At 41.8% G+C, this 24424-nt stretch overlaps 1 pseudogene; it reads left to right on the top strand.

Moving 5' to 3' along the window:
- The first annotated feature begins 1196 nt into the window (after positions 1 to 1196).
- Positions 1197 to 24424, top strand: part of LOC115074738 — a 64999-nt pseudogene continuing 41771 nt past the window's right edge.

Raw genomic sequence — 24424 nt, 5'->3', positions numbered from 1 at the left:
TGCAGATAACACAAAATTGTTCAGAGTAGTTAAATCACAAGCAGATTGTGATAAATTGCAGGAAGACCTTGTGAGACTGGAAAATTGGGCATCCTAATGGCAGATGAAATTTAATGTGGATAAGTGCAAGGTGATGCATATAGGGAAAAATAACCCATGCTATAATTACACAATGTCGGGTTCCATATTAGGTGCTACAACCCAAGAAAGAGATCTAGGTGTCATAGTGGATAACACATTGAAATCGTCGGTTCAGTGTGCTGCGGCAGTCAAAAAAGCAAACAGAATGCTGGGAATTATTAGAAAGGGAATGGTGAATAAAACAGAAAATGTCATAATGCCTCTGTATCGCTCCATGGTGAGACCGCACCTTGAATACTGTGTACAATTCTGGTCGCCGCATCTCATAAAAGATATAATTGCGATGGAGAAGGTACAGAGAAGGGCTACCAAAATGATAAGGGGAATGAAACAGCTCCCCTATGAGGAAAGACTAAAGAGGTTAGGACTTTTCAGCTTGGAGAAGAGACGGCTGAGGGGGGATATGATAGAGATGTTTAAAATTATGAGAGGTCTAGAACAGGTAGATGTGAATCGGTTATTTACTCTTTCGGATAATAGAAAGACCAGGGGGCACTCCATGAAGTTAGCATGGGGCACATTTAAAACTAATCGGAGAAAGTTCTTTTTTACTCAACGCACAATTAAACTCTGGAATTTGTTGCCAGAGGATGTGGTTAGTGCAGTTAGTATAGCGGGGTTTAAAAAAGGATTGGATAAGTTCTTGGAGGAGAAGTCCATTACCTGCTATTAAGTTCACTTAGAGAATAGCCACTGCCTTTAGTAATGGTAACACGGAATAGACAGTTTTTGGGTACTTGCCAGGTTCTTATGGCCTGGATTGGCCACTGTTGGAAACAGGATGCTGGGCTTGATGGACCCTTGGTCTGAGCCAGTATGGCATTTTCTTATGTTCTTATATTCTTAGTTTTCAATATTTCTTCTAAACATTTGACTTTAGAGATGTGGTCGGTCCTGAATAAGGGCCTCACATTTGTTCCTTCAGAAAAACATGATCCTTTCTTTACTAGGGTGGAATTGAATAAATTTTTAGGAGGATTAAATTAAGAGAATTATTTGGCACTCCATTAAATGATTTCACTTTAGGTAAACAATTATATAGATCTTCTAAATGGATGCCCCCAACTCCTCCACACCCGTTGGTTACAGCCTTTGAGACCTTGGTTATGAGAGACTTGGAAACTATTGAAACAGATATGGAAAGGATTAAATTTAATTTGAATACATCAAAATGCCAAGCTATTAAGATGTTGAGGGCTGACCCTACAATAACTATATCTACAGCAGACAAAGGGGGTGCAGTAGTGGTGTTGGATTCGGCGTGGTATATACAAGAAGCTACACAACAGTTAGCAGACGTATCCACATATATCAAATTAGATTGTGACCCTATTAAAGAGTTGTTATCTCAAGTTAAAAGCTTGTTAGATATTGCACTACAAGGGGGAGTAATTAGTCATAAAGAGTTTCATTGGTTATTTCAACCTTTCCCAACTGTTCCTTATTTTTACACTGTTACCAAAATCCATAAATCTTTGTTGACTCCACCGGGACATGGTATTGGTTCAGTGTTTGAACCTATTGCTAAATACATTGATCGTTTACTCCAACCATTAGTTGTTCAAGTACAGTCTTATGTTAGAGACTCAATGGATTTTTTGGGATGCATGGAGCAGATACAATTGGAACGGGTGCAATGGTTGGTTTCAGCGGATATATCTTCCCTTTACACATGTATCCCTCAGACTCAAGCTTTAATAATATTGCGGAAGCTGTTAAAAAAGAGTAGTGCCATCTGTCAGGAAGTACCAACTTTTGATGGAGTTAGTTGAATTAGTCCTTACTGAAAGTTATTTCAGGTTTAATAGAGTTTTTTACAAACAAGTCAAAGGCATTCCAATGGGTTCTCCGTTGGCTCCCACTGTGGCAGGATTATATGTAGCGGAATATGAGACACAGCATATATATTCCTCTAGGTTTTTTAATCAGGTCACAGTTTGGAAGCAATATATTGACGATTTGTTTTTCTTGTGGAAAGGTGATGAAGCCTTGTTGCTGAATTTTCAAAGGCACATGAACCAGAGTGATGTTAACTTGCAGTTCACTTTTGTTAAGGATGCCATTTCTGTGACCTTTCTTGATATGTTGGTCATCAAAGGTGAAAATGGTATAGAAACTACTGTGTATAGAAAGCCCACGGATAGAAATACATTACTCCACGCCACAAGTTTCCATCCAAGAAAGCTTAAGGAGAATATACCATGTGGGCAGTTCCTTAGATATAGGAGATTGTGTTCCTCTATGAAAGAATACAGGGCTAAGGCACAAGAGCTGACAGTAAGATTTTTGGAAAGAGGTTACAGTAAACAAATCGTTACGAGAGCGTTTAAATGAAGTCTCTATGCGAATCGTGAGAATCTTTTGAAAGTACAGCATAGAGAGAAAATATCTAGGATCATTTGCACGCTTCCTTATTCATCTAAGACCACAGCTATAAAGCAAACCATATTATAACATTGGACCTTCTTATCAACCCTGTCAGGATTTACTGAACGACACATTTTTGCCACTAAAAAGGGTAGAAATTTAAGGACAGGTTAAAATGAAGAGGGGATCAAATGACAGACATGGTCAATACCAATGTGGCCATTGTTCTGTTTGTTCTAATGTGCTATATTTCCAACAATATCAGGTTAAGACAAGCATTCGTCGATATATCTTACCTGGACACTTTTCTTGCTCCTCTGAAAGAGTTGTTTATGCTATAACTTGCCCCTGAGCGTTAGTATACATTGGTCACACCAATAGAACTATCAGACAAAGAATAATTGAGCACAAGAGTTGTGTACGTACAAGGAAGGAGTCAGCTCCATTAGTGAGTCACTGGATACAGGAAAGACATAGTGTAGATGATATAAAAGTTTTTGCCATCAAGCAGTGTTATAATCCAGAGGGAGACACACAGCGCCTTCTCACACAGTGGGAGCAGAAATGCATTTTCGAATGGAATACTTTGACCCCTCATGGGTTAAATATTGAGATAGAGTGGGTAGCTTTTTTTTTAGAAGTATTTATGCCCTGCAAGGTAGTATATTGGAAAAGTATTGTCTGCACGTTTCATTGTATCCAGTTTTGGCATTGGATTGGCTAGGGAGTTTCTTGGTTATATGGTCTACAGTGGATGTATGAATAGAGTTTTCATGAAGGGCATTGGAGTATGGTGGGGTATATGGGGTGGAGTTTATTGAAGTGTATGAAGTGTTTGGGGGTTGTTTCTGAGGTAGATATGGTCATATAGTGAATGTAGGGCCTGTATGAGGGTTGATATTGGGTAGTAAGAGGGTTGGGTACAGGTTTATTAATGTTGCTCATTGTAAGTATGACTTTTATGAGTATCTTCTCTTGTGAGTCTTTGCGGCACGTCGGTAACAGTTAAAAGTGAGAGTAAGGCGTTTGAGATTGTCATCTTGGGCTTATAAAAGGGTTTGGTAAGTTAAGCCAAAGGATTTTCAACTTCGGGAGGTTTTGAGTTAATTCATTAACCCTTTTTTACGGTATGCCGCTAGTTGCGTCAGCTGGGACGTGACGTTGTCACGCTGTTGCTCGTGCGTAGGGAGGGGTGAGGTACGCGGCTCCCCGCCGTAGGGCGGTGGCTGCTTGGAATAAGCTTTAAATAACAAACTACGATGTAGCAGTTTTAATAGTAACTTTTGAGAAGTCGTATGTATTGTCTAGCCAAATCATAAGCATCAAGACGTGGAAACAGTTTATGCGCATATGAAGTTTTGAACATATTTATCAGGTATGACAGTGGTTTAAAGTTGAGTGAATCGCGTTAGTATGGTTTAGTGCCTGGGATTATAGTGAGGTTATATAGGAAGTATTGTCTAGCATTTGCATTATTGTTTCAGGTTTTGATGATTTATCATGAACAGACACTTTTCTTTGTATGGATATAAGTTGGTTTGGGAAAGTTAAGAAGTCTTCGGTGGCTATGTTTGGCGTGGTCTGGGAACAATTGAATTATAGATGCTATTGGTAAAGATCTTTTTATTGAAAAATTTTTTGAAGGTAAATGTGTCTTGTATATTTTGATATGGGACTCATTCAAGGTGAACATATTTGGGTTTGTTTTCTCAGTGGTTACCATCCCCCTGAGGAAGCAGATGGTTGTGAAACAAGGGCCACTTGTTGGGATCAAGCCACAGTGATAACATGCCCGGAAGGGGTCAAACTACAACAATAATATGTTGCCCAGAAGTGAGGAGAAATATACAGGGAAGACCGCCATCTGAAGAAGTATTTAAGAAATTGAAGCCATCATATAGTCATATTTTAGTCTTTTAGTTTCATATTGATAGCTTTAAAAAATGGGCAAAAGCCAGGTATAGAGTTGTAAGTGGTAATATAAAAGCCACAGGGAGTACTGTTATATGACTTTGTATTTGTTTATTGGTATTCGTTGTTGCATAGGCCTTATGGCCCTGGCTGACTATTTTTCTGTATTTTGTGTGGTGTTTTTAAAGTATGGATGTGTGAGTGTATGTGTATTTTAGGACACATTTCCAGAATCATTTAAAGTGTTGTGATAATAAACAGTGCACTTTTCTCTTATATATGTGTGTGCTTTGTTTTATAACTTACACATCATCCATAGCAGAAGTAAAGTTACACAGCAGGGGACTCCGGCATTCGCCAGTGGACATACATATGTACGTGCAAATTTCAAGTGTGAATCTCCAAATGCCCTTGGCCCGCCCAGACTATGCCCATGCCCTGTTCCTTTTTCTAAACTTTGTGCGTGCAGACTCTCTCCAAAGTCCATATGGGGACACCAAAGTAATGCAATGTCCGATAATTTGCATTACTTTGGTGTCCCCATATGCACTTTGGAGAGAGTCTGTGAAGATTTTGACATGGGCATTAGGTGCTGAAATTTCTTTGATCTATTGATGTATATAGGCTGTGATCCCATCGATAAGACAGGGGTCTGACAGTTAAGGCATTAATCTCTTTAATCTCTATAAGGTGAATTTTGAAAGCCTGTTGCTTGCCTCAATTAGGGGATAAGAACATAAGGGATGCGCGAATATGTCACGCCAGCACACATCGAGTGGATTTTATAAGCCTCCCTGTATGCGCAGATCTACCACTGCACGCACAAAGTTTAGAAAAAGGAACAGGGCATGGGCATAGTCTGGGCGGGCCAAGGGCATTTGGAGATTCACACTTGAAATTTGCACGTCCATATGTATGCCCACTGGCGAATGCCGGAGTCCTCTGCTGCGTAACTTTACTTCTGCTATGGATGATGTGTAAGTTATAAAATAACAAATTCAATCCTTCCTGACTAAAGAACAGTCATACACAAGAAGACACAGATCAAGCAGTTATTGATATAAATGCAATTTTCCACAGAATAGCATACTGTTGTTAAAATACTTTGGTGGCATATAGAAACATAGAAACATAGAAACGACGGCAGAAGAAGACCAAATGGCCCATCCAGTCTGCCCAGCAAGCTTCACACATTTTTTTCTCTCATACTTATCTGTTTCTCTTAGCTCTTGGTTCTATTTCCCTTCCACCCCCACCTTTAATGTAGAGAGCAGTGATGGAGCTGCATCCAAGTGAAATATCAAGCTTGATTAGTTAGGGGTAGTAGCCGCCGCAATAAGCAAGCTACACCCATGCTTATTTGTTTTACCCAGACTATGTTATACAGCCCTTATTGGTTGTTTTTCTTCTCCCATGATGTTGAAGCAGAGAGTTATGCTGGATATGTGTGAAGTATCAGTTTTTCTTCTCCTCTGCTGTTGAAGCAGGGAGCTATGCTGGATATGCGTGAAGTATAAGTCTTCTCCCATGCCGTTGAAGCAGAGAGCCATGCTGGATATGCATCGAAAGTGAAGTATCAGGCACATTTGGTTTGGGGTAGTAACCGCCGTAACAAGCCAGCTACTCCCCGCTTTGTGAGTGTGAACCCTCATTTCTTCTCCCCTGCTGTTGAAGCAGAGAGCTCTGCTGGATGTGTGAAGTATCAGTTTTTCTTCTCCCCTGCCATTGAAGCAGAGAACTATGCTGTATATACATTGAAAGTGAAGTATCAGGCTTATTTGATTTGGGGTAGTAACCGCCGTAACAAGCCAGCTACTCCCCTCTTTGTGAGTGTGAATCCTTTTTACCACATTTCCTCTTGCTGTTGAAGCTTAGAGCGATGTTGGAGTCACAGTAAGCATGTGTATGTTTATTTAATAAGGGTATTGTCTCCAGGCAGTAGCCATCATTCTGGCGAGTCACCCACTCTTCATTGGCGGCCTCTTGACTTTATGGATCCACAATGTTTATCCCATGCCCCTTTGAAGTCCTTCACATTTCTGGTCTTCACCACATCCTCCGGAAGGGCATTCCAGGCATCCACCACCCTCTCCGTGAAGAAATACTTCCTGACATTGGTTCTGAATCTTCCTCCCTGGAGCTTCAAATCGTGACCCCTGGTTCTGCTGATTTTTTTCCTACGGAAAAGGTTTGTCATTGTCTTTGGATCATTAACACCTTTCAAGTATCTGAAAGTCTGTATCATATCACCTCTGCTCCTCCTTTCCTCCAGGGTGTACATATTTAGATTCTTCAATCTCTCCTCGTACGTCATTCGATGAAGATCCTCCACCTTCCTGGTCGCCCTTCTCTGTACCGCCTCCATCTTGTCTTTGTCCTTTTGAAGATACGGTCTCCAGAACTGAACACAGTACTCTAGGTGAGGCCTCACCAAGGACTTGTACAAGGGAATAATCACTTCCCTTTTCTTACTCGATATTCCTCTTTCTATGCAGCCCAGCATTCTTCTGGCTTTAGCTATCGCCTTGTCACATTGTTTCGCCGACTTCAGATCATTAGACACCATCACCCCAAGGTCCCTCTCCTGCTCCGTGCACATCAGCCTTTCCCCCCCCATCGAATACAGTTCATTCGGATTTCCACTCCCCATATGCATGACTTTGCACTTCTTGGCATTGAATCTCAGCTGCCATATCTTCGACCACTCTTCCAGTTTCCTTAGATCCCGTCTCATTCTCTCCACTCCTTCCGGCGTGTCCACTCTGTTGCAGATCTTAGTGTCATCCGCAAAAAGACAAACCTTACCTTCTATCCCGTCCGCAATGTCGCTCACAAAGATATTGAACAGGACCGGTCCCAACACCGATCCTTGTGGTACACCACTTAAAACTGCTCTCTCTTCAGAGAAGGTTCCATTTACCATCACACATTGTCTTCTGTCCGTCAACCAATTTGCAATCCAGGTCACCACCTCGGCACTCACTCCCAAGCTTCTCGTTTTATTCACCAGTCTCCTGTGTGGAACCGTATCAAAAGCTTTGCTGAAATCCAAGTATATGATATCGAGCGCTCTTCCTTGATCCAATTCCTTGGTTACCCAGTCAAAAAAGTCAATCAGATTTGTCTGACAGGATCTTCCTCTGGTGAATCCATGCTGCCTCTGGTCCATCAATTCTCCCGACTGTAGATAGTTCACTATTCTCTCTTTCAACAGTGACTCCATTACTTTTCCCACCACCGAAGTGAGGCTAACCGGTCTGTAGTTACCAGCCTCCTCTCTGCTCCCATTCTTGTGAAGCGGGACCACCACCGCTCTTCTCCAATCACTCGGCACCACTCCCGTTTCAAAGGCTTCATATCTGAAGCCTTTGGCATGAAAACAAAAAATAGAACTTACTCGTTGACTCTTTTGGTTTATTGTAATTTCTATTTGATTAAAGTTGAGGATTTATCATGCCAACTAAGAATATTTCAAAATGCCTTGAAATCAGACCATTTTGAGAAATACCTTGGAATACGTATTTTTGGCCATCTAATGCCATAAAGAAGGGAGAATTCTTTGAGGGCCTATCTTGCCTTTCTCCTCATCTGAGCTTCCAACCCAGTTGGAAGTTTTCCCCGTCCCTGCTCACTTCTGCTATTTAGGACAAACGGATGTCCAAAGCTTAGGCGCCGTGTCTTCATTCATGACCACCAGATTTATTCCAGCACCACTCTCCAAGCAACAGCCTTCAGTCTACAGCTCTATTTGTAATGCCATATGCATGCAACCTAAATCCTATCCATTGGTGTCACTGCTATGTTTTGGATGGTGTTCCACCCTCCAGGGGCTGATTACTGCCTCTGAAGCAGACCTATATCCTGTGCTGGCCCAATGAGCAGAAGCTGTATCCAGGAATATAATTAGGTCTGAAGGGAAATATTTTAATCATCTGATATTTGCTTGGAATCCTTGACAAATGGTCATAAGTTACTGTCCTGCCCACAGGACATATTTCCAATGAGCTGGAGCCAGATAAACAATTTAACTATGGTGAGATCTTAAATTGCATTACGTTGTACTAATTTATAAATATGACTGGTCTTTGGATACAATTGCAGACTCACTTCTTCCCCAAATCATTTGTTATGCAAGCAACCAGCTTTGGAGCAATTTAAATCCCTTGGAACAGAAACTCTGGAGGCAAACCTTGCTGAAACTGGAGAAGGGGTTGGTGTTTATGCAAAAGAAACATCAAAGTTTATAGAGGCAGAAATGTCTTTATTTGCTAAATAGTGAAAAGATGTTGATATTATCTGTCTTATGCTCATTCCAGGTAATGTTTAAAAAAAAATATTAGTGCTTAGTAAACTTGTGAGTAAAACATGGTTGGTTGATGTTATTGCTCTTTATCCATATGTTGGACAAGTTAAAAGTTGCATATGTATTTTTTTGTAATCAAAAGCTTTTATTGAAGAAAGATTGCACATATTTCCTGGTGCATACCAAATACAACCAAATGAACCAAAATTCACAACTATCCCTTCCTTACCACCAACACCTCCTCCCTATCCCAGGAGAATCTAGACTCCAATAACTATATTAACCTGCTCCATTAAAGTGCACTTGTACATCATCTTCAGGATTCAGTCATGTCAACAAGAGTTGCATACTGATATAGGTTCAATACTGTACTTATGTATAGGGATCAATCTGATAGTGAGTTAGGCCTTTAGAAATATAATAGTGCTTGAAATTCAAATTTGGCTACCTCATGAGTGAATGAGTTCGATGATCTATATATTACTACTACTACTGCTTATTTATATAGCATTACTAGACATATGCCTACACACAGTTGGAGCTTTTAAAACACCTAACTAAAACACCAGAATTATTACCAATCAGAATTTCCGCTGGAAGGAATGTGAAGTGAAGCATTAGCATCTCATGTCGTTAGCAGTCAGCATAGAGGAAAACCTGCTTCTGATCAGATGCCCTTATGAATGCTTTCTAGTATATTTATGAATACATGAAAAAATGGAAGACATTTAAAAATATTTACTGCAGGAAAGAGAGCCCTCGATTCTTATCACAAGGACATAGAAGAGTCTATGAGGGAGAGGTCTAACTGTTGATCTTGTATCCAAGGCTGGAAGCAATGGAGAGATGTCAAAGCCTGCAAAGATTCATATTCATAAAGGTGAGAAGGATTAAAAAAATGCTAACTTTTTTTAAGGAAACTATTTTTCCTCTAGCTATAGTACGCTGTGATATTGCTAATGTTAGACAAGTATTTCTAGTTGTAAGAAATGCAACGTCAAATAGAATTTTGAAGATCTTATGCTCCATGATTTTCCTTGCAAAACAATGAACCTTATCTAGAAAGGTCTTTATTTTCTGTATCAGAGGTTTGAACCTATCCAATCAAAAGCAAGAATAACATGCAAAACTAATTTAGATTCCACTTTTAAAACAGTGTTTTCCTTATGCTGTCACCTTGCTTACTGAGACTTTTTAGATTACGGTGTTTGCATCAAAAAAATACCGCTTTCCTCAAAGAAATCAAGCTACAGGAAACGTGAAAGCTCAGTTTTTGAAATGTTCCCTTTATGTTACTGGTAATCAGATTAGACAACATTTTCAAAATAAACGTGACTGCTGCGAACCAGACATTTTGACTTGACCTAAATGCCTCTGTATTAAAAGTGCACTATTTTAGGAAGGTCACCCTAGATAACTTTGTAAAACCAGCATGTATGGTAAATCTGGCATTAACACCCGATTTAGTAAAATAATTATATGCAGAGTGCAGTTGTGCGACAGTGGCAGCCGTTTAATGTGGCTGTACGTTACATAAGCTGCCAGTCCCCCACACTAATTGGCCCAAAGTCAAAGGAGCAGATAACCCAGAGAGACTCCCCTCCCCGCCTAGAAAATGCAATCCCCCTGCCCTCTGGTTCCAGTCTCCACAAAATCCCCAGAGTCCCTGGGAACTCTCCTATCTCACCCATGTTGAGCTGGCACTAGGAGAGTCTCATGCCTCTTTCTGGCTTGGCTTCCAGTGACCATGTGGCACTGCCTGGTGGTGGCATGAACTTTAAATCACATACGTGTGGTTCAAAGTTTGCACCACCACTAGATGGTGTCAGACTGTCCCTGAAAGCTGAGTCAATAGATTAGCGACCTTCTGTCTGCTAGATCAGCAAAAGTGTGGTAGGAGAGGACTGGGATGTTTTGGGAGAGGGGGTTTGGAGCCAGGTGAGAGGTAACTTTTTTTTTTTACAGGCTAAAGGTGAGGGGGGAGGGGGAATTGGAACTGGTGCAGGGGAGAGGGAATTCTTTCTGGGGCTGAGAAAGACTGGAAAGAGGGAGGGCCATGTTGTTGGGAGAGAAGGCCCAGGTCATGGCCTTCCTGATGTGTAAACTGCTAACATGCCAAACGGATGAACTAGCAGTTTACTACAGCCCCAGACCAGAAGCTAAATTGAATGCATTAAAAGAATATGTTCGCTAGCGCCTTCTGCTGAGGGGGGATATGATAGAGGTGTTTAAGATCATGAGAGGTCTAGAACGGGTAGATGTGAATCGGTTATTTACTCTTTCGGATAGTAGAAAGACTAGGGGGCACTCCATGAAGTTAGCATGGGGCACATTTAAAACTAATCGGAGAAAGTTCTTTTTTACTCAACGCACAATTAAACTCTGGAATTTGTTGCCAGAGGATGTGGTTAGTGCAGTTAGTATAGCTGTGTTTAAAAAAGGATTGGATAAGTTCTTGGAGGAGAAGTCTATTACCTGCTATTAAGTTCACTTAGAGAATAGCCACTGCCATTAGCAATGGTGACATGGAATAGACTTAGTTTTTGGGTACTTGCCAGGTTCTTGTGGCCTGGATTGGCCTCTGTTGGAAACAGGATGCTGGGCTTGATGGACCCTTGGTCTGACCCAGTATGGCATTTTCTTATGTTCTTAATGACTAATAGGGTAGTTCTCATACTATTTAATGTTTGCATGTGCATTACAGTTTAATCTGCCCACATACGTGCTAAATAGAGGTCATTTTGCCCTGTTGTAGGGCCTTAAAAAATTGCATGTTAATTAACGTGCGCCAACAGTGCCTCAAGTGTAGCATGTGTTTAGTATATAAACCCCTAATCTGCATGAGTGATCCTGATATTTTATTCCACACCTTTTTTACTTAGAAAAAGGATGATAGATGGCAAAATGAAAGCAGCCCTTACCTGCTACTATAGCACTACAGGAATGAGGAATAAGGATATATAGAGAAACAAATATAACTGTGAGACCTCATAAGCCACTAGATGAACTCTGCTGTCATCCACCTCAGTGTCACATCTAGGTTCTTGGCTTAGAGGTTTGTTTTATATAGGATAACTCACAATATCAGAACAGTACAATCAAATATGTTACTGATGAACAGGAAAAACGTATAAACTTTAGAGTATTTCTCTCAGCACATTTAAACTATGAATTTGGAAAGGAAAAGACACTTTGGAAAGAAAGGTCATAGGATGAGCGTAAAAGGGGGTAAACTGAGCAGTAATCTAAGAAAGTATTCCTTTATAGAGAGGGTGGAAGTGGTAGAGACAAGGAGAGTATCTGGATTGGAGAAAGTTTGGGACAAGTACAGGGGGTGGGAGGGATTGTAGAGCTGAGCAGCTGTGTGGATGGACAGACAGGACAGACTCTTCCTGCTGTCATGTTTCTGTGTTAAACATACTGGAGATGGTGGTTGCTTACCGGTAATGCTGTGCAGTGCCCCGTGGAGGCCGGGCTCTTCTGTTTCCCAGTTTGGCTGGAACTGCGAGGCAACATTCATAGCCCCTGGGGAGGAAGAAGGAAGAAGCCCCGGTCATCCTGCAAGGGCAAAAACCTCGTGCTCTGATTTAGGGCTCCAGCAGGTGCATGGGGCATGGCTCCCAGCCAAGGACTGGGCTAGGTGAGATGGGAGTGGATAGAAAATAGGGAAGAAAATCCTTGGACAGTTGCAAATAAAGGCTCATGGCACCACAGCCCCCCCCGCCAAAAAAAAAAAAGGCCGGTTCCAAGTGAGCTGGAAGCCCATAAGGAGCAGAAGGTCAAAAGAAAAAAAAAAAAAAAAAGAAAGACAGACAGCGTGGCTTCCTATTTCCTTCACTGCGCCTTCGTCTCACGTTTTGTGTCGCATGATGCTATTTTTCTTTTTCAAGATAAGTTATGAATCATTACAAAGTGCATAAACAGTGCAAAAGCTTGACTTCAGGGCAGATTTATGACCCTCGGCAGGAAGTCGGCCATTTGTGGAACATATTCTGGGCGCTGCAGAGAGGAGTCACACATGTGCAGAAAGCTGCTTTGAAGAGATTCCCTCCCAGGGTCGCACAGTAAAAGAGGCCCCCAAAGCGAAAGGTTTTCAGCTGTCTTAATGAGGCCAGCGCACGCATGCCTGCTGCCCCTGCAGTCTGTGGTCACGTTGTCTTCGTCTGAAAGAACGAACGCAACTCCTGGCCCCCTGGAAGCAGCTCAGCCCACCTCGGTACCGAGCCAGTGGGGTGATCTTCGAAGGGGGGTTTCCCCCTGGTTAAAAAGCGTTCTGCCCGCCGCGTAAACCGGTGGACTTGAAAAATGCCCACCCTGCACACGGATAAGAGTAAGGGTAGCACTGCAGGACCCACGGCGTAGTGGAGGTGCAGCCGGGGTGGGGGGTGTCGGAGGGGAAACTCGATGCGCAGAGTTCTGGATTTCCCTAACTAGGCCTGTCATTTTGGTCAGAAGCACTACCTGCGGGGGAGGCGCGGGTGCGAATCTCTGCAGGTACTCGTGCCCCTCCCCCCCCCAGCAGTTTGCAAAGTGGCATTTACGCCCATGGCTTAAGGCCTTTGCAAAGCAGCGCAGACGAGCGCTTCAAAGGTTATCCAAGGCCTTTGCAGCTTCTGTGGGTGGTGGGAACGTTGCCCCCATTGCAGTCTTACCCCAAAAGAAGTGGTCCCCCCATTCTGTGCCCATGGGGTGAGAATAAAATCTTTGTTGAGAAGGTGCAGACTGCAGGAGCCCCACCCGACTCGGATGAAACCCTGCTTCATCTTCCGTGGTCGCTGCTGTAAATCTGATGGTTGAAAGGAAACGAGGAAGCCCTGGTCTGCCATTTATAAACCCAGGATGTTGTAAAGTTTCGAATTTAATAGTTCTAGAATGTTCTTTTACAAAAAATTATATAGTCGAGCTTTAATTCATTCATTTCTGTATGTCTATATATATATATATATATATATATATATATATATAATTTTTTTTTTTAGAAAAAGTTATAATACTAAAGAGGTGAGAGCATTGCCTTCCAGTGTGGTTTCCACTGCCCTTGTCTCATACTTGCTTTCACAGTCTCTTTCCCTCTGATAGATGTTGGAATTGAGGGAAGGTTATACAATTGCCCCGGCAGTTAAATGTGAACTTAACCTGATTTTTTTTTGTGCTATAGCGTTCACTGTCTACTTCTCTGTTTCTTTCCTTGCTTGATGTTCTATAGAACATAGAGCCAAAATCCTTGGTTGCATATGGATTAACTTTAGCAGCTCAATGGCCAGATGGTTAATTCTGGAATGTAGTTTTCCAAAAAAAGAAAAATATATTATATATTTTTAATGTGCAACAGAGTAAGCTATTTTTCTTAGAGTATAAATTTTCTTCTGCAGTAATCTAATAAAAAAAAAGTGTCCTAGGTGATATAGTGCACTGCATTTGATTTCCCGTCTGTGTAAAATAAAACATTTTACCTTCTACAGATCAAAAAAAAGATATATTGGAAACATATCAGTAAAAAGGTAGGATTTTCTGACCATAAATCTCAGGATTTTAGATCTGCATATGTTCCTTTCTTACACGTTGATAATACAGATTTACCAGGCAGAAATGGCTGCCCATGCCAGTAGCCTTTACTCTGACAACATCTTGAAGCTCTTAAAAACCATCACTCCTGGCAAGGAGCGCTTTTATCTTGAGCCAAAAGATGAATTTGATTATGGGGCTATTGATCATGTTATTAGAGGAATCATGGTGATGAAGGTGGATTTTAAAATATTTACTATAAACATCGTACAAGGACATAAAAAGCCAAGTGTCAGGTATCTTAAAAGTTGTGTCTACATATGTTCAGAATCTAAAACACCAAGATTTTGAAGGGCAAAAATGTGCAGGTCCAGTACAAAAAAAAAAAAATCAATCTAGTTTAATAAGCTATGGCATCTTCAGCAGAATGATTACACTGAAGTGCTGATGGATATTTATGTACAATCCATGCAGACAAGCGGAAGGCCTGTCCATAAAGTAAAGGTTAACAGGGATCTAGGTGCGAGTTAGGAATCTGGATTCCTGGGTTAGGGGCAGAGCGGCTAAGGCTAGCCGTGGAGTGTCACGAAGTGGCTGTGTGTAGCTGCTATTACAGTAGGTGTTCCCGGGTTGGCGGCGGGCTTTTGGGGCAGAGAAGAAATGTACCCATGTAGAACTGAATTTTCAATTACACACGTGCAGAACCCCAGAAAGAACAAACTAAGTGGGTACTTTTATACCTGTGTAACTTTAGCCAGTTTTCAAATTGATTCAAGGTGTTAAGTACCTGGGAACTTTGCAGCCTATTGAAATTTGCCACCTATGTATATATGCATATACATATATACCACCTATGTATATATGTATATCCACAGTTTTTATCATGCACATGGAAGGAGAGGGGAAAAACTGTGTACATGCATATATAGACACACACACACACACACATGCAACCAGGTGCATGATAAAAACTGTATATTATGAACAGTGCTTTTACAGATCTAAGGTGCCATAAATTTAGGTATAATTTTAAATGTACATAGTAAAAAAAAAACAAAACCCCCAAAATATTGTGGAGGGACTGCATTTCAAAATGAAGTCCGATACCCAAATTCTGATGTTAGAAAAGGTGATTTAAAGGGCCTGATTTTTCAAAAACACAAAGTTTTATGCACGTACATGGGGGGGGGGGATTGTGCCTGTAAAAGTGTGCGCAGAAGTGCTTAGGAGGGCTGGAAAGAAGCGTTCTATGTGCGTGCTGTTTTGATTTTAGAACAAGCCGGCGTACGTGTGCGCCCCCGGGCCGCGCTGCGTGCAGCACGTGCACGCTCATTTTTTTACAGCAGACGCATGCGCATAAGTCCGCTTTGAAAATTCGGACTAGGTGGCTGCAGGTGCTTTCTGCGCCTAGACTTTATCCCCAAGCTGCTCTAAGTACACTGCGACAGTAAGCAAAGCCTGGTTTTATAACAGGAAGGTAAAAACGTGTTTCCCCCCACGAACACTCCCACTGTCTGCCCAGCAAGGCAGAGGAATGTCTTCCTGCTCACCTTTCAGGAGTCGTGGGCCAACAGGGCCAGGGCACCATCACGTGCATGCTGTACTTGTATCACCGCCTACAATTGTAATAACCACCTGCTGTATCCAGTCTGGCCGTGTTAAGGAAGTTATCTACATAGGCGTTGTCAGGAAAGGATTTACTTAGCTGGGCTTTTTGTGTAACTTCGGTCTCTCCGCGTGGTTGCTGCGATTGAGTGCCTGTGTGTTTGCTGCCTTCGATGTCTGTGTTCCCGAACTGCGAGGTCAGGTAAACGGATGTAGCCTTTCCGTCCTCGCACAAGCAGGGTGCCCAGCCGGGGGAGGGTGGGGCGCCCAGCCCCGGGAGGGTGGGGCGCCCCGCTGCTCAAACGGGAAGGGAGGCGCTGAAAGCAGCCCTTGGCCCCGTGTCTGCCCTGCCACCCTGGAGCATTTGCTCTTGCAGTGGTCGATTCTCTCTACCCGTCCGGTTCGTAAGTGGGGAGTTTCGTTTCTGAGGCGGTTATAACTCGGGGAAACTGCAAAAGCAAAGACATCCAAAAGGCATGCGGTAATGGCGAGCGCGCAATGCTGGCAGTCACGTGATTTCTGAAAATAGTACCGTACGATTATATCGAACGAGATCACAAACAGTGGGAGCGAGTCATGACAGCTGTTACAGTTTATAATGGAAGCTGCTGTATGTTTAGTGACATTTGGTGGAAGATTAGTGTCAGAGAAGCTTTATCCTCACAAATGAGCGTCATGATTCCTTTTTTTTTTACTCTGTTTCCAGAAAAATTGTGTGAAAGGGAACCATGAAAACCTGACCACACATCACATTGATTGTGAAATCTAGCATTCTTTTGAAGTGAGGGAGAAAGTTATCGGAGCCAGCATAGGGATTTTCCAACTCTGGAAATGTAGGGGGGATGAAGAGAGAAGGAATCATGGTTTTACTTTTCTTATTCTGAAAGTACATCCTTTTCATTATTTGCATAGAGCATCAGTATCTACAGTGTCACACGAGGCGTTAAACTGTCCCAGACCCCCATAAGCTTCCCATCAATCAGGCCGATACAGTAAAGTGCGTGGGGAAATGGGCGCTCAGTGTTGCGTGCCCGCTTTCCTAATGCATGCCCAGCCACCTCTCCTAGGCACGCGATTCTGTCTTTAAATGAGGGGTCGCGCTAAAAAGGAGGCGCTCGGGACAATAGCGCATCCCTAGCGCCGCCTCAGCAGTGAAAGCCCAGGAGAGGTGGCTGTCAGCGGGTTTGGAAAACGGATGCTCCATTTTGCGAGCGTCCTTTTTTCTAATCTGTGCACAGCCATGGGTTAGGAAAATGAATGCTCATAAAATTGTACATCCATTTTCCTAACCTGACCTGCCAGCAAATTTATTTTTAAAAAATGTGTTTTAACCTTTTGGTTCCTCTGACTTAATATCGCCTCGATATTAAGTCAGAGGATGAACAGAGAAGCAATATTTTCTGCTTTTCTGTACACTTTTTCGGGCACACATTTTTTTTTTTGTATCCTGGGCGAATAACTAATAGCCTCATCAACATGCATTTGCATTGATGAGTGCTATAACTTTAGTTTTGGACATGCTCTAAACCCCTTATTGTATAAAGGATAGCGGACGCACGTCCAATACGTGCGTAAAACAGTGCTCTCAGTGAGCGCACTTTACTACGTCGGCCTGAATGTTTGAATGCAAGCACCTTACAATAAATGCATCGTGCAATCACAAGAGAACACAGTTAACAAAATTCAGTCTTAGTAGTGACGTGTGTATACCAGGCGGTGTGCCCTCAGTGAAAATGTTGTAAATCACACCAGGCAAGTTATCTTTGATCTGTTGCGGTTGGAGAAGAGAGACTTAGGGTGCCAGCAGGCCTGGATGCAATTAGTGATTCTGTGATGGCAGAGTCGCTTCCTACTCATGGCAAATTGTGTGGCAACAACAGCAGCAGAAAGAATGCACCTAGGGAAGGCTCTAGGGCTCAAACGAACCAATGCAAGATGTCAGAATCCCTCTCTTCAAGTCTACATCTGAACATGATGAAACTCTTCCAGGTGTGCCTAGAATACGCACAACTGCCTCCACCGCGGATTCCTCTTGGATCAGGAATCCTTGCTGAGCAAAATGCTACTTCCATGATACGATTTGCAGCAGCGGTTCATACTAGGAATGTTACGCCATCATTGACCCACTGTAGCATCTGCAAAAGATTAATCCTCAGTGGAGGGCATTTTCCTCGTCAGTAGACCGTATTTGCCCAGAAGTGATGCCAGTGAAATCAAAACAACCACAAGAAGCAGCAGCAGCAGCATTAGAATATGAACAATAATAATTAATTTCATTAATTTACATATTTATAATCTGCCTGCCGAGATTTGACAGCACCTCCAAAGCAGATCACAAGAGGAAAATCTTTCCAATATGAAACAAAAACACCCATCCCCATGTCCCCATCTCTGTCCACATACATCACATTATCAATAACCAACCTGTACCTCTCACAAATAAAATCTAAATATCTCTTGACATAGGCTTCTTTTATCAGCCACACCCTGCTAACAGTGATATTCTAGTAGCAGAGAAAAACTTTGATTTCTTATCCTTCTGAATACATGCTTTCTAAAAGGGAATCAGAACTACAAGTCCCTGCATGCAATGGGGTAGAACCAGGACTGGATCAACCTGTCCTGAAAATCTGGAGCCAATTGGCAACCCTAGATGCAATCTCACATATGTTTATCATGCTCACTTCAAATCGTCTGCATCCATTAATGACACACGAAAAGTGTGTGCAACAAAATATTACTTACCTTGTATGAGAAGAGCTATAATATGGCTTATAAATCTTATATTAAGTACTGGACTGTATTACTTGTAGAGGAACAGAGTTCTTACAACAATAGGTAAGATAGAGACTCTGTGGCATTTGAGCGGATTTTCTGAATTTTGTGTCAGATCTTTAGAAATGTCCAAGCTGATTTCATTGGAGTTTTCATATCCCCTTCGGATTTTATGCAGTGGATCTGGGGAAAATCAGATTTTTCTGATTAACTCAAACCAGACTGGTTTGAATTCAGATTTAAATTGTTCCCACATCTTTCATAATCTGTTGGCGTATAAAAAAATGTGCATTTTGATAAGAAGTTTACAAGTCAATTTTCAGAGGCCATTCACTGATTTACCTAGGAAAATTTGCTGGCTGAAAAGTACCCAGGTCTTCCCTGAATAAAATAATGTGCAGGGATCCACCAATGGCACGCTTTAAGCCAGTAAGATGTAGTCATTTCAGGGGATGGTGTGTTTAGATCGAAGGAAGGAAATAACATGCATAGTTTACATTTTCAAATTCATGCATATTATTTTCAAGGGAAAAAGTACCTACAGAAAATGCAGACACAAATATCTGTAGATACTTTTTGCCCTGGGGCAATTTTCAGTGGGATATTTTCCCTTTCAGAACTGGTGCAAAGCAGAAGGGTTAAAGTACCCGTAGATTAACTTTGCAGTTAGATTGCTTTCAAATAAACATGTTATTAAACAAAAGGCTGATGATAGTCTCTTCTCTTCAATTTTCATGATTAATTTATCAATCTCAAAATGATATCATTAGGTAAAGTATGTTTCCAATCAGTCTGGACTTTTCAAGATAGCTTAGTGTGGGTTACTCTGATAATGCATTTTAAATTCTTTAGCAAATCCTCTAGTGAACACTAATCTAAATTTATGCCCTTGTCATTGGTGTGTAAAATATTAATGAACTTAAGTTGGAAATCTACTGATTTTACGGGTACAAACTGCATTTCAATTACAAACTGCATTTCAATTACAAATGATATAAATTAGTTAAAAGGGGATTGCAGGAAAATTCATGGAAGAGTTTTGTGCAATATGGTATATAAGGGTCACGGTTCCGCCTGCTACACAACCTCCCTGCCAGCAGAGGTCATCAGCGAGCCTCACTCACAGCTGTTCCAGCCAGGGCCAGCGCTAGCATTTTTTGCTTCCCTGTGCAAACAATTACTGTGCTGCCCCCCTCCTCGTGGTTTGTTTGTTTTGTTTTTTTTAACACAGAATACCCCACCTCAATTAAACATGCAGAAGACAGAGTCACGCTCACCAAATTCAGAATAAAGAGATTATAAATTATAAACAGAAACTGCAAACTGCAACAAGCCAGACTCTGTATGCAATGCAGCAATGGAGAAACAGAAACATCACCAGTCCTCATAAATCATTCATCAAACAATAAAACCAAGAAATATAAATCAATCCTGTTAGTAATACCATACTTGAAATTATTCTTTTTATAATGATCTAAGGAATAGAATAACATCCAATAATTAAGAGATCATACAAAATTTTAAAAATTTCCCAAACAACAATACATTATTTCAAAATGGCAGACACAGAAGTCCAATAAGTTAAACTAATAAGGATGGAAAATTCACCACTCTCCATACCTGAAAATGTTTTATTTCCAATCAACCTGAGTAAGGCATGGACTAGTGAGGCAGCACAAATTTTCTGCACACACACACACCCCCCAGACAGATTCCCACTCACATAACCCACCTCCAGTCAGGCTCCCAATCACACACAGACACACATTCACATACCAGACAGATTCCTATTCACATACACACAACCCTCCAGTCAGGCTCCCATTATCCCAGGTCGTTCTCATTCACATACACCATATCCTCACACCCCAATAAGACTCTCATTCATTCATTCACACACACACATACCACTGGGAGCCATTCTGCTGCTGCTCCTCGTATGCCAGCCCATGTGCTAATCAAACCACGTGAGCCTAGCACTTCCTCTATGCTGATCTCGTGCATTGTGAGATCAGCATAGAAAACGTGCTAGCTGCACGTGTTTTGGAAAGCGAACGCTGGCACCGAGAAGGAGTAGGAGAACGGGCTCATTCTTCTTTCTTCGGCCACCGGTGAGATGGGTCCACCTGCAGCCCCACGGGCCTCTTCCTCTTCCAGCCAGTGAGATAGGGACCACCGGCAGTCTCACAGACCGATTCCTCTTCTGGGCTGCCGCTGAGTTGGGGTCCATCAGCGGCCTCAGAGGCCTCTTCCTTTTCCAGACCACCAGTGAGATGGGGTCCACCAGCAACCTCGCAGGCCTCTCCCTGCTTCAGACGCCGCTCCACCGGGTGTGCTGCCCTGTGCAATTGCACTGATTGCACTCCCGGTGGCGCCAGGCCTGGCTCCAGCCACCTTCTTGCTGATCCAATGAGGCAGCCCTACTTAATCCAGCCTGTCCATTCCCTCCTTGCCTCTTCAAGATACCTCAGGTCCTTGACCTGGCCATCCTTGTCTTGTTTCCTTGCCTTGCCTTGTGGCCTACCTTGACCTCCTGCCTTGCCCTGTAGCGTTCCAGGCCTTCCTGCCTTGCTTTGTGCCCTTCCAGGCCTCTCTGCCATGCTCAGTAGCCTCTTGGGCCTTTCTGTCATGCCTTGCGGCCTTTGGCCCTTCTAGGTTCATCTAGCCCTGACTTGTACCCTGGTTGGACCTTTTTGTTTATTGTTACCTGTTTTAGGCCTAGATTCATCATTTTGCTATAAATTTTGCAGGCCTAATGCATGTGATAAGGAAAAGGGGCGTGGCTAGGCTAATTTTCCTGTTACCACATCGCACAGCTATCTTATTGCAACACACGTTAAATTTAATGCATGCTGCATTATTTCACATCGCACCCTGCATTACTGCCCAGACGGGTTTTATCACATATGAGGCTGCTCCTGGAGAGAGAGAGAGAGAGAGAGACTCTCAGCCTAGCTTAATGCACTCTCTACTTAGCTACTATCAGAGTACATTGCACAAATCTCATCTTTGTGTACCTTTCCTCATCCAAATCACATCAAATCTTCACCGTTGTGCACTGTGCTATTAGTACCTATTATTGTGCATGTAAAACTTCCCTCCAAACCCTAAACTACCACAAAAACCTCACCTCGAGTTACTAGCTGACCCTCCAACAGTGATATAAATAGTTGAGTAATATGTGTGCTATCCCAAAGGCTCTTTCTCTCTCTACTTCACTCCACTCCCTGAGAAAAATCCCATTAGCATTACATCTCATTTTCATTTACTCTGCCCAAACTCCTCTCAAAATCCACCCACCTGAATACATTTTGCAAATTTGCATACTCAGTGCCCGCTGCAATAAATAACGCATGCGGTATATAAACACTTTTAAATAAATAAATAAATAGTCTTGTCCTTATCCAGTCCTTGTCTAGTCTTATCTTGTCTTGTCCTGACCATTACAGTCCTTGTCCTGTCTAGTTCAGACCCTGCCTTGCCTCTTTTCCAGTCCAGCCTGCCTTTCCTCTTCTTCCAATCTGATATCCAGTCCCTGCGTGTTTCCAGACCTAGCCTGGTCCCTGACTCCAGCCGGTGTCTCCAGCCCTGCCTGTATCCATCTCTTGTTTGCCTTTGGTTCCAGCCTTCCAGTCCTGCCTATATCCAGATCCTGTCTGCCAGCTGTTTGTCACCATGATGTTCTCCAGAAGGATACCGGTCCCCAGAACCTGCGGGCTTCACCCAAGGGGAGGGGCTTGATTAGGCAGGAGGCCATTTCTAGACCTGCCCTACAGTCATGTGTCATATCTACAGGGGTGATCCCAGCCTGCCAGACCAGGACAGTGAGTTCTGCTGTCAGTAGGTGTATTATTATGCATGTTTCATTGGATGGATTCTTTAAAAGTACAATATTTATTTGTATTGTGTCTATGCAAGTGCATTTATTTAATGTTCCTTACTTTAAAGGCTAACTACTGTTGGGGACTTAGGATCCACAAAATTATAACAAAAAGAGTCAATACAGTAACCCAATAGGTAAACTGTCAAGAGGGAAACCAATTCAGATTTAAATTTTTTGCTTATAGTGACGGTGTCATCAAGCCAGACGTTGTGATTTCAACCCAAAATCCAACCGGACCTCTAATCATTCACCATCACTGTAAAACCTATTTTTATTAATTGAAACTATTTTTTTGAATTTTTAAATATTTTTAAATATATCATAAAAATCAAAATTCAGTCAAGACGACTTTCAAAAAACACTTGAGCACTTCACTCCATTGACAATGTGAAGAAGAAAAGTTGATAAGCACTCTTTCAAAGTGAGAGAGTGCTTATCAACTTTTCTTCTTCACATTGTCAATGGAGTGAAGTGCTCAAGTGTTTTTTGAAAGTCGTCTTGACTGAATTTTGATTTTTATGATATATTTAAAAATATTTAAAAATTCAAAAAAATAGTTTCAATTAATAAAAATAGGTTTTACAGTGATGGTGAATGATTAGAGGTCCGGTTGGATTTTGGGTTGAAATCAAAACGTCTGGCTTGATGACACCATCACTATAGGCAAAAAATTTAAAATAGGACTTAGGATCCACCCATCTTCTGACTAGCATACTGGAAACTCTGGCATTATTAGCTGCATTTATTTTATCTGTCAATATTGCAGGTAGAAAATATATTCTTAGCCTCTCTTTTGATTCTATCTATTTTTGCTTCCAATCTGTTCTGTTTTGTTTCACATTTTTTGCACATGTGCTGAACTGTATAAGAAGAGACACAATTATTAAATACACAGTAATGGAAATTAATTCTAATTATTTCATTTATATTCAACTGTTCAGGTACTTTTATAAGCAGATTACATTCAGCTACTGTAGGTGTTTCCCTGAGGGTCAAAAGGAGGGCAGCTATTTGGAAAAACCTGGGTATGCTTCCTGGGTTGACTGGGGCTGGAGATGCAGCGTCATTGTGCAACAGTGACATCTAGTGGTCAGATGTAGAGCCCGTGATTACAGGGCTCAGCTCCTACCTAAGGACAGCAGCTGCAGTGATTGGACTAAAATAAGTTGGGAGAATACATAAAGTAGGGTAAAAAATTATTGGGTAGTTGTTAAATGAAGGTTCACGGTACTGTAGCCCAAGTGGAAGTCTTTCCAGTTGAGCTGGAAGCCCAGAAGGAGTAGGAGAAAACTGGCAAGCCAAAGAAGGGCAGCTGTTGCTCTGATACTCAAGCCCCTTCTTACTAAGGGTTCTGCTGAATTTAATAACCATGCCCTATCCCATGGTTAAACCTTGCTCCCCAAGTGTCCCACCCATTTGACAAAATCGGAACCTGTCCTAAAACTGTGCATATTGTTGTGCAATTGTACTGTAGATGCCGCACTGATCAACAGTGCAATAATAAACTGGAAGGAGTTGGTAAGTGTAACGTTTGCCTAACAGGATAGGGATTATTGACGCTGCATTACAATTATTCTTAGAGCAGATAGCAAGCTTTTTCATAGCCATAAAATGAACAATCCTGTAACTGTTCAAAGGCTGTACTGAAAAGACACAGATATTTTCAGAATGCCAATTTGAATTTTGTAAAAGGAATGAATTTAAATCTATTTTCTACACTAGGACAAGAGTTCAAAATGAGCCAATGTGTCTGTTAGGAACGTGCGTTCATTTTGTTTCATGACTTTATGCCTGTACATTTTTTATGAGCATAAAATTGTACTTAGCTGCTTAAAATTGATTTTACAACTTTACGCATGCTTTATGGGCATAACAAAATAAAAAAAAAAAAGAAACAAAAAATGGGCAAAAAAAAAAAAAAGAGAGAGAATGAA

This window comes from Rhinatrema bivittatum, chromosome 13 (assembly GCF_901001135.1).
Source record: "Rhinatrema bivittatum chromosome 13, aRhiBiv1.1, whole genome shotgun sequence".
Classification (NCBI taxonomy): domain Eukaryota; kingdom Metazoa; phylum Chordata; class Amphibia; order Gymnophiona; family Rhinatrematidae; genus Rhinatrema; species Rhinatrema bivittatum.
Note: the sequence above shows the minus strand (reverse complement) of the source record. Positions and strands in the feature narration are given on the sequence as shown.